The sequence below is a fragment of the Triticum aestivum genome, chromosome 1D (genome assembly GCF_018294505.1).
Source record: "Triticum aestivum cultivar Chinese Spring chromosome 1D, IWGSC CS RefSeq v2.1, whole genome shotgun sequence".
Classification (NCBI taxonomy): domain Eukaryota; kingdom Viridiplantae; phylum Streptophyta; class Magnoliopsida; order Poales; family Poaceae; genus Triticum; species Triticum aestivum.
The window spans coordinates 108,407,524-108,418,444 of NC_057796.1; positions in this window are offsets into that span (position 1 = coordinate 108,407,524).

The window sequence follows — 10,921 nt, forward strand, 5'->3', positions numbered from 1 at the left end:
CCTATACAATTTACCATTGTATTGGGTGTGTTGGGGACACAAGAGACTCTTTGCTATTTGGTTACAGGGTTGTTTGAGAGAGACCATCTTCATCCTACGCCTCCTAAAGATTGATAAACCTTAGGTCATCCACTTGAGGGAAATTTGCTACTGTCCTACAAACCTCTACACTTGGAGGCCCAACAACGTCTACAAGAAGAAGGTTGTGTAGTAGACATCAGTCCATCTCTCAAAATATAATTTACCTCTGTTTTAAAAAACTTGAGCTCTGGCACCGCTACAAATTGATACGTCTCCAACGTATCTATAATTTTTGATTGTTCCATGCTGTTATATTATCAATCTTGGATGTTTTATAATCATTTTATAGTCATTTTATATCATTTTTTGGTACTAACCTATTGACATCGCAGGAAATCAATATCAGACGGAGTCCAAATGCCACGAAACTCCACAGAGAATTTTTATGGGCTAGAAGGAACACAACGGGCCCTAGCTGCGCCTGGGGGTGCCCCGAGGGAGGCACAACCCACCAGGGCGCGCCAGGAGGCCCAGGCGCACCCTGGTGGGTTGTGCCCATCTCTGGTGCCCCCGGACCGCCTCTTTGCTCTATAAATACCCCAATATTCAAGAAACCCTAAAGGAGTCGACGAAATATTCAGCCAGCTGCCGCAGAGTCCAGAACCACCAGATCCAATCTAGACACCATCACGGAGGGGTTCACCACTTCCATTGGTGCCTCTCCGATGATGCGTGAGTAGTTCTTTGTAGACCTTCGGGTCCGTAGTTAGTAGCTAGATGGCTTCCTCTCTCTCTCTCTTTTGAATATCAATACACTGGTCTCTTGGAGATCCATATGATGTAACTCTTTTTGCGGTGTGTTTGTTGGGATCGGATGAACTTTGAGTTTATGATCAGATCTATCTTTTTATATCCATGAAACTTATTTGAGTTTCTTTGATCTCTTATATGCATGATTTCTTATAGCCTCATATTTCTTCTCTGATATTTGGGTTTTTGTTTGGCCAACTTGATCTATTTATCTTGCAATGGGAAGAGGTGCTTTGTAGTGGGTTCGATCTAAAGGTGCTTGATCCCAGTGACAGAAGGGGAACCGACACGTATGTATCGTTGCTACTAAGGATAAAACGATAGGGTCTATTTCTACATAAATAGATCTTGTCTACACCATGTCATCGTTCTTATTGCATTACTCCATTTCTCCATGACCTTAATACACTAGATGCATGCTGGATAGCGGTCGATGTGTGGAGTAATAGTAGTAGATGAAAGCAGGAGTCGGTCTACTAATCTTGGACGTGATGCCTATATAATGATCATTGCCTAGATATCGTCATGATTATTTGAACTTCTGTCAATTGCCCAACAGTAATTTGTTTACCCACCGTTTACTATTTTTCTCGAGAGAAGCCACTAGTGAAAGCTACGGCCCCCGGGTCTCTTTCTCATATATTTGCCTTTGCGATCTACTTTTCCTTTGCTTTTATTTTCAGATCTATTAAACCAAAAATACAAAAATACCTTGCTGCTTTTTATTCTTATTTATTTTATTTGGCGTTCGATCTATCAATCTACTACAATTTCCTCACGTCTGTTTGCCTATCTTGAGGCGCCGCTACCCGAAAGGGATTGACAACCCCTTTTACACGTCGGGTTGCGAGTATTTGTTATTTGTGTGCAGGGGTTGTTTACGTTGTGTTGCTTGGTTCTCCTACTGGTTCGATAACCTTGGTTTCATCAGTGAGGGAAATACCTACTGCTGCTGTGATGCATCATTCCTTACTCTTTGGGGAAATACCGAAGTAGCTTCAAGCCGCATCACAAATCACTGCTTCCCTCTGCGAAGGGACTTTCTATTTACTTTTATGTTGTGTCATCACGTTCTAAAATAAGTGCCAGAACCTGAGAGCACTGGTGTAATGCTTGTGCATTATGTGTAGCTAATGTTGGGTGCATCATGACTGGATCTTTTCTACCATGAATTACAATGTTCAGTCGGTGCTTGAACTTTGGAGGTGCTCTGCATTTATGTTTTGCGGTCTCAGAAAGGGCTAGCGAGATACCACTATTGTCATATTATATCATGGTTGTTTTGATAATGTGTTGTTGTTTGAGATATCTTATTATTGCTCGCTAGCCGATTATGTCATTGATATGAGTTAATATAATTTTTAAGAGTTATTGTCGGCATGGTTAGTTATAATATTGGCTGAAAACCTGGGTTCTGTTTAAGCTTATTTATGCAAACAAGAGCAAAAGAGTTCGTAAAAGTTTTTCTTTTTCACTTTCAGTTTATCAACTGAATTGCTTGAGGACAAGCAAAAGTTTAAGCTTGGGGGAGTTGATACGTCTCCAACGTATCTACTTTTCCTAACACTTTTCCTCCTGTTTTGGACTCTAATTTGCATGATTTGAATGAAACTAATCCGGACTGACAATGTTTTCAGTAGAACTACCATGGTGTTGTTTTTTGTGCAAAAATAAAAGTTCTTGGAACGGAACGGAACTTTGCGAGGATTTTTTATACGATAAAAGAGAATTTCTGGAGCCAAGAACCACCAGAGGGGGAGGGGGCACCTGGGTGGGCACAACCCACCAGGGCGCCCCCCCCCCTCCAGGCGTGCCCAGGTGGGTTGTCCCCACCTGGTGTCCCTGCAGACGCTGAAACCTATGCTATAAAATCACATTTTTCCAGAAAAAAATAAAGGAGAAAGAATTATCGTGTTCCACAAGACAGGGGCGCCGTCACCTCATGCTCTTCATCGAGAGGCCAGATCCTGAGTCCATTTGGGGCTCCGGAGAGGGGGATCTTCGATCTTCGTCATCACCAACCCTTCTCCATCGCCAATTCCATGATGCTCCCCACCGGGAGTGAGTAATTCCTTCGTAGGCTCGCTGGTCGGTGAGGAGTTGGATGAGATTCATCATGTAATCTAGTTAGTTTTGTTAGGGCTTGATCCCTAGTATCCACTATGTTCTGAGATTGATGTTGCTATGACTTTGCTATGCTTAATGCTTGTCACTTTGGGCCCGGGTGCCATGATTTCAGATCTGAACCGTTTATGTTATCATTATATCCATGTTCTAGATCCGATCTTGCAAGTTATAGTCACCTACTACGTGTTATGATCCGGCAACCCCGGATTGACAATAGTCGGGACCACTCCCGGTGATGACCGTAGCTTGAGGAGTTCATGTATTCACCGTGTGTTAATGCTTTGTTCCGATTCTCTATTAAAAGGAGGCCTTAATATCCCTTAGTTTCCAATAGGACCCCGCTGCCACGGGAGGGTAGGACAAAAGATTCATGCAAGTTCTTTCCATAAGCACGAATGACTATTTACGGAATACATGCCTACATTATATTTATGAACTGGATCTAGTGCCGTATCGCCCTAGGTTATGACTGTCACATGATGAATATCATCCAACAAATCATCAATCCAATGCATACGAATTTCTTTATATTGTTCTTGCTGAGTTACTACTGCTACTGTTACTATTGCACTTGCTATAAAACTACTGCTATCACTGTTACCGTTACTATTGTTGTCACTACTACTATCAAAACTATCATACTACTTTGCTACTGATCACTTTGTTGCAGATAATTAATCTCCAGGTGTGGTTGAATTGACAACTCAGCTACTAATACTTGCAAGTATTCTTTGGCTCCCCTTGTGTCGAATCTATAAATTTGGGTTGAATACTCTACCCTCGAAAATTGTTGCGATCCAATATACTTGTGGGTTATCAGGAAGAAGCCCAAGTCTGGACCCAAGCCTGAAACTGAGTGCTTCTACTGTAAAGGGACTGGTCACTGGAAGCGGAACTGCCTCAAGTATTTGGCGGATAAGAAGGATGGCAAAGTGAACAAAGGTATATTTGATATACATGTTATTGATATGTACCTTACTAATGCTTGTAGTAGCGCTTGAGTACTTGATACTGGTTCAGTGGCTCATATTTGTAACTCGAAACAGGGGCTACGAATCAAATGAAGACTGGCTAAGGACGAGGTGATGATGCGTGTCGGGAATGGTTCCAAGGTCGATGTGATCGTCATAGGCACGCTACCTCTACATCTACCTTCGGGATTAGTTTTAGACCTGAATAATTGTTATTTGGTGCCAGCGTTGAGCATGAGCATTATATCTGGATCTTGTTTAGTGCGAGACAGTTATTCATTTAAATCAGAGAATAATGGTTGTTCTATTTATATGAGTAATATTTTTTATGGTCATGCACCCTTGAAGAGTGGTCTATTTTTGTTGAATCTCGATTATGGTGATATACATATTCATAACATTGATGCCAAAAGATGCAAAGTTGATAATGATAGTGCAACATATTTGTGGCACTGCCGTTTAGGTCATATTGGTGTAAAGTGCATGAAGAAACTCCATGCAGATGGGCTTTTGGAATCACTTGATTATGAATCATTTGATACTTTGAACCATGCCTCATGGGCAAGATGATTAAAACGCCGTTCTCCGGAACAATGGAGCGAGCTAATGACTTATTGGAAATAATACATACCGATGTATGCGGTCCGATGAGTGTTGAAGCTCGCAACGGGTATCATTATTTTCTGACCTTCACAGATGATTTGAGCAGATATGGGTATATCTACTTGATGAAACACAAGTCTGAAACATTTGAAAAGTTCAAAGAATTTCAGAGTGAAGTGGAGAATCGCCGTAACAAGAAAATAAAGTTTCTATGATCTGATCGCGGAGGCGAATATTTGAGTTATGAGTTTGGCCTTCATTTAAAACAATGTGGAATAGTTTCACAAAGCATGCCACCTGGAACACCACAGCGTAATGGTGTGTCCGAACGTCGTAACCGTACTTTATTAGATATGGTGCGATCTATGATGTCTCTTACCGATTTACCACTATCATTTTGGGGTTATGCATTAGAGACAGATGCATTCACATTAAATAGGGCACCGTCTAAATCCGTTGAGACAACACCGTATGAACTATGGTTTGGCAAGAAACCTAAGCTGTCGTTTCTTAAAGTTTGGGGTTGCGACACTTATATCAAAAGGCTTCAGTCTGATAAGCTCGAACCCAAATCGGAGAAGTGCGTCTTCATAGGATACCCTAAGGAAACAATTGGGTACACCTTCTACCACATATCCGAAGGCAAGTTGTTTGTTGCCAAGAATGGAAACTTTCTAGAGAAGGAGTTTCTCTCGAAAGAAGTGAGTGGGAGGAAAGTAGAACTTGATGAGGTACTTGTACCTTCTCTCGAATTGGAAAGTAGCTCATCACGGAAAACCGTTCCCGTGATGCCTACACCAACTAGAGAGGAAGCTAATGATAATGATCATGAAACTTCAGATCAAGTTACTACCGAACCTCATAGGTCAACCAGAGCACGTTCCGCACCAGAGTGGTACAGAATCCTGTTCTGGAAATCATGTTACTAGATCATGACGAACCTACGAACTATGAAGAAGCGATGATGAGCCCAGATTTCGATAAATGGCTTGAGGCCATGAAATGTGAGATAGGATCCATGTATGAGAACAAAGTGTGGACTTTGGTTGACTTGCCCGATGATCGGCGAGCCATAGAGAATAAATGGATCTTCAAGAAGAAGACTGACGCTGATGGTAATGTTACTATCTACAAAGCTCGACTTGTCGCAAAAGGTTTTCGACAAGTTCAAGGAGGTGACTACGATGAGACTTTCTCACCCGTAGATGCTTAAGTCTGTCTGAATCATGTTGGCAATTGCCGCATTTTATAATTATGAAATCTGGCAAATGGATGTCAAAACTGCATTCCTTAATGGATTTCTTAAAGAAGAGTTGTATATGATGCAACCAGAAGGTTTTATCGATCCTAAAGGTGCTAACAAAGTGTGCAAGCTCCAGCAATCCATCTATGGATTGGTGCAAGCATCTCGGAGTTGGAATATACGCTTTGATGAGGTGATCAAAGCATACAGTTTTATACAGACTTTCGAAGAAGCCTGTATTTACAAGAAAGTGAGTGGGAGCTCTATAGCATTTCTAATATTATATGTGGATGACATATTATTGATTGGAAATGATGTAGAATTTCTGGATAGCATAAAAGGATACTTGAATAAAAGGTTTTCAATGAAAGACCTCGGTGAAGCTGCTTATATATTGGGCATCAAGATCTATAGAGATAGATCAAGACGCTTAATAGGACTTCCACAAAGCACATACCTTGATAGAGTTTTGAAGAAGTTCAAAATGGATCAGTCAAAGAAAGGGTTCTTGCCTATGTTACAAGGTGTGAAGTTGAGTCAGACTCAATGCCCGACCACTGCAGAAGATAGAGAGAAAATGAAAGTCATTCCCTATGCCTCAGCCATAGGTTCTATCAGGTATGCTATGCTGTGTACCAGACTTGATGTGTGCCTTGCTATAAGTTTAGCAGGGCGGTACCAAAGTAATCCAGGAGTGGATCACTGGACAGTAGTCAAGAACATCCTGAAGTACCTGAAAAGGACTAAGGATATGTTTCTCATTTATGGAGGTGACAAAGAGCTTGTCGTAAATGGTTACGTCGATGCTAGTTTTGACACTGATCCGGATGACTCTAAGTCACAAACCGAATATGTATTTATATTGAATGGTAGAGCTGTCAGTTGGTGCAGTTCCAAGCAGAGCGTCGTGGCGGGATCTACGTGTGAAGCGGAGTATATAGCTGCTTCAGAAGCAGCAAATAAAGGAGTCTGGATAAAGGAGTTCATATCTGATCTAGGTGTAATACCTAGTGCATCAGGTCCAATTCAGATTTCACAAAAGAACCAAACACATCAAAAGGCGCTTCAACTCCATCTGTGATCAAGTCAAGGAGGGAGACATAGAGATTTGCAAAATACATACGGATCTGAATGTGGCAGACCCGTTGACTAAGCCTCTTCCACGAGCAAAACATGATCAGCACCAAAGACTCCATGGGTGTTAGAATCATTAAAATGTAATCTAGATTATTGACTCTAGTGCAAGTGGGAGACTGGAGGAAATATGCCCTAGAGGCAATAATAAAAGTTGTTATTTTATATTTCCTTATTCATGATAAATGTTTATTATTCATGCTAGAATTGTATTAAACGGAAACTTGATACATGTGTGGATACATAGACAAAACACCATGTCCCTGGTAAGCCTCTACTAGACTAGCTCATTAATCAAAGATGGTTAAGTTTCCTAACCATAGACATGTGTTGTCATTTGATGAACAGGATCACATCATTAGGAGAATGATGTGATGGACATGATCCACATCCGTTAGCTTAGCATATTGATCGTTCAGTTTTATTGCTATTGCTTTCTTCATGTCAAATACATATTCCTTCGACTATGAGATTATGCAGCTCCCGAATACCAGAGGAATACCTTGTGTGCTATCAAACGTCACAATGTAACTGGGTGATTATAAAGATGCTCTACAGCTATCTCCGAAGGTGTTTGTTGGGTTGGCATAGATCGAGATTAGGATTTGTCACTCCGAGTATCGGAGAGGTATCTCTGGGCCCTTTCGGTAATGCACATCATAAGAAGCCTTGCAAGCAAAGTAACTAATGAGTTAGTTGCAGGATGATGTATTACGGAATGAGTAAAGAGACTTGCCGGTAACGAGATTGAACTAGGTATGTAGATACCGACGATCGAATCTCGGGCAAGTAACATACCGATGACAAAGGGAATAACGTATGTTGTCATAATAGTTCGACCGATAAAGATCTTCGTACAATATGTAGGAACCAATATGAGCATCTAGGTTCCACTATTGGTTATTGACCGGAGAAGTGTCTCGGTCATGTCTACATAGTTCTCGAACCCGTAGGATCCGCACGCTTAACGTTCGATGACGATTTAGTATTATATGAGTTATGTGATTTGGTGACCGAATGTTGTTCGGAGTCCCGGATGAGATCATGGACATGACGAGGAGTCTCAAAATGGTTGAGAGGTAAAGACTGATATATATAGGACGATAGTATTCGGACACCGGAAGTGTTCCGAAATGTATCAGATATTTATCGGAGTACCAGGGGGGTTACCGGAACCCCCGGGGGGAAGATATGGGCCATAAGAGGGGAGCACACCAGCCCACAAGGGGTGGCGCGCCCCCCTTAGGCATGTGGCCGAATTGGAGAAGGAGGAGAAGGGGTTCGCCCCCCCCCCCTCCTTCCTTCTCTCCTCCCCCTTCCCTTTTCTCTCCGGCAAAAAAAGGAAGGGGGGAGCCCGAATTGGAGGAGGCCCGCCCCTTGCTGCTCCCCTCCCCCTCCCACCTATATATACGTGGGGAGGGGGCGCCTAGAACACACACCAACAATTGTTAGCCGTGTGCGGCGCCCCCCTCCACAGTTTACGCCTCCGGTCATATCTTCAGAGTGCTTAGGCGAAGCCCTGCACGGATCACTTCATCATCACCGTCACCACGCCGTCGTGCTGACAGAACTCATCTTATTCCTCAACACCTTTGCTGGATCAAGAGGACGAGGGACATCATCGAGCTGAACATGTGCAAAACTCGGAGGTGTCGTACGTTCGGTGCTTGATCGGTCGGATCTAGAAGAAGTTCGACTACATCAACCGCGTTGTCAAACGCTTCTGCTTTCGGTCTACGAGGGTACGTAGACACACTCTCCCCCTCCCGTTGCTATGCGTCTCCTAGATAGATCTTGCATGAGCGTAGGAATTTTTTGAAATTGCATGCTACGTTTCCCAAGCGAAAACCACATTGTGTTTCTTGGAAAACAATGACTCAACCAAAGAAATGTGGAGATTTGGGTTTTAGGGACCTCAAGCTTTTTCACCTAGCCCTTCTTGCGCGACAATCATGGTGGTTGTTGACTACGCCTGAGTCATTTTGTGCAATGATCTTAAAGGCTGAATACTACCCATTGTGAGACATTTTGATTGCTGGTCTCGGGTCCCATCGCTCCCAAGTCTGGAGGTCAATATTGGAAGGCATGGGCGTGCTCTCGCAGGGACTCATAAAGAGAATTGGGAACCGATCATCGACATGGATTTGGACCGGGAATTGGATCCCAAGAGATACTACTATGAGGCATGTGGCATGCTTGGCGAGTGATTCCCCAATACATGTTTGTGATCCCATAGACAACACATCAGCGTCGTGGCGAGAAGATAAAATAAAAAACTATTTTCTTGCTTCTGATGCGGCAGCAATCATAGGCATTCCTTTAATCACGACACCAATGGCAGACTTTTGGGCATCATAGTTTGAAAGAAAGGGGTACTTCTTAGTTAGATCGGCCTACCGCATGCTAGTTAACACAAGAAATAGGAGAATATTGGCTTGATGAGAGAGGAGCTTCTTCAAATGCTTCAGCCGAGGAGAAGGGTTGGACATCATTATGGAACATTCAATTACCAGGAAAGATTAGAACTTTCTTGTGGAGGTTAGCAAAAACTTTGTTGCCATTCGAGGATGTCGTCGTCGTAGAAAGATGAGCCACACGGATAGCTGCCAAAAGTGTGGAAGCAATGACTCATGGAGACACTCCCTTGTTGAGTGCACAATGTCAACATGTGTGTGGGCGTTGGGCGACGAAGAACTCATCGAGCATGTGGTGGAGACCCATGAAACTAATGCTAAAAACTGGCTTTTTCGAAGAAAGAATCTCTATCTGACGGTGAATTTGTCAAGATGGCATTCACGCTATGGGCTATACGGACAGCGCGGAGAAAAGCAAGGCGATATTCCAAAGCCCAATGTCTACTCATCTTTTTATCGAGAGACTTATCTCTCAGTTAGAAAGCCTAAAGAGATTGGTTCATGCTTATGATTATTAAGACCGGATATTTCTTGATATCATTAATTATTGTCATATTTCCCAACATCAAATGCATTTTACCTTTACCCCTTCCCAAAAAAAATGTGTTTTACTTATCAAGACTTGAGCGCTGAAGATATTGTGGAAAAGGACAGATTATTGGGCAGTGAAAAGGTCTCCCATACCCAGTATGTGATAGTTTAGCTCATCGTGCTACACGTGCTAATTTGGGCATCTTCATACTATTTGTTCCCATACCGTTCATTAGTTATTGTTGTCTTTCTAAACATCAAATGCATTTTACCTTCGCCCCCAGAAAATTCATTTTACTTATCAGGACTTGAGCATTGAAGATTATTGGGCAGTGAAAAGGTTTGTTCTATATCGGTTCTATTATATTTTAGCTCAGCGTGCTCTATTTTGATCATTTTCATACTCTTGGTCGGAGGATAAAAGTGACCGCCATAAATAATTTGTTTACCGAGACAAGAGATCAAAAAAATTAAAATCCATGTGCTAATGTTAATGTCATTAGTTATTGTTGTCTTTCTGAACATCAAATGCATTTTACCTTCACCCCTAAAAAATGCATTTGACGTAAAAAAAATTCATTTTACTTGTCAAGACTTGAACATTGAAGATAATTGGGCATTGAAAAGGTTTGTTCTGTATCGGATCTGTTATATTTTAGCTCAGCATGCTACATGTTCCTATTTCGGGCATTTTCATACTCCTGGTTGGAGGACAAAAGTGACCGCCATAAATAAATAATTTTTTTCTCGTATATATATCAGGAAAAAAGGAAAGACTAGTAGACATTAAAGAGGTGTGTTGCGTATCTATTCTACGGTATTTTATTCACCGTGCTACATATTATGTTTTGAGCATCTTCATACTCTTGGTTCACATGTTGGAGGATAAAATAGACCGTCATAAATAAATTGTTTATGTCTGGTCAGGGTTTTCTGGTTATGGGTCATTTAAGGATTAGTTTGAAGAAACAAGATGGATATCGATGCGGTTGTTTCATGTTTACGATTGTGGGGATGAGATATTGCTTAATGCCATTAGTTATTGTTGTCTTCCTGAACATTAAATG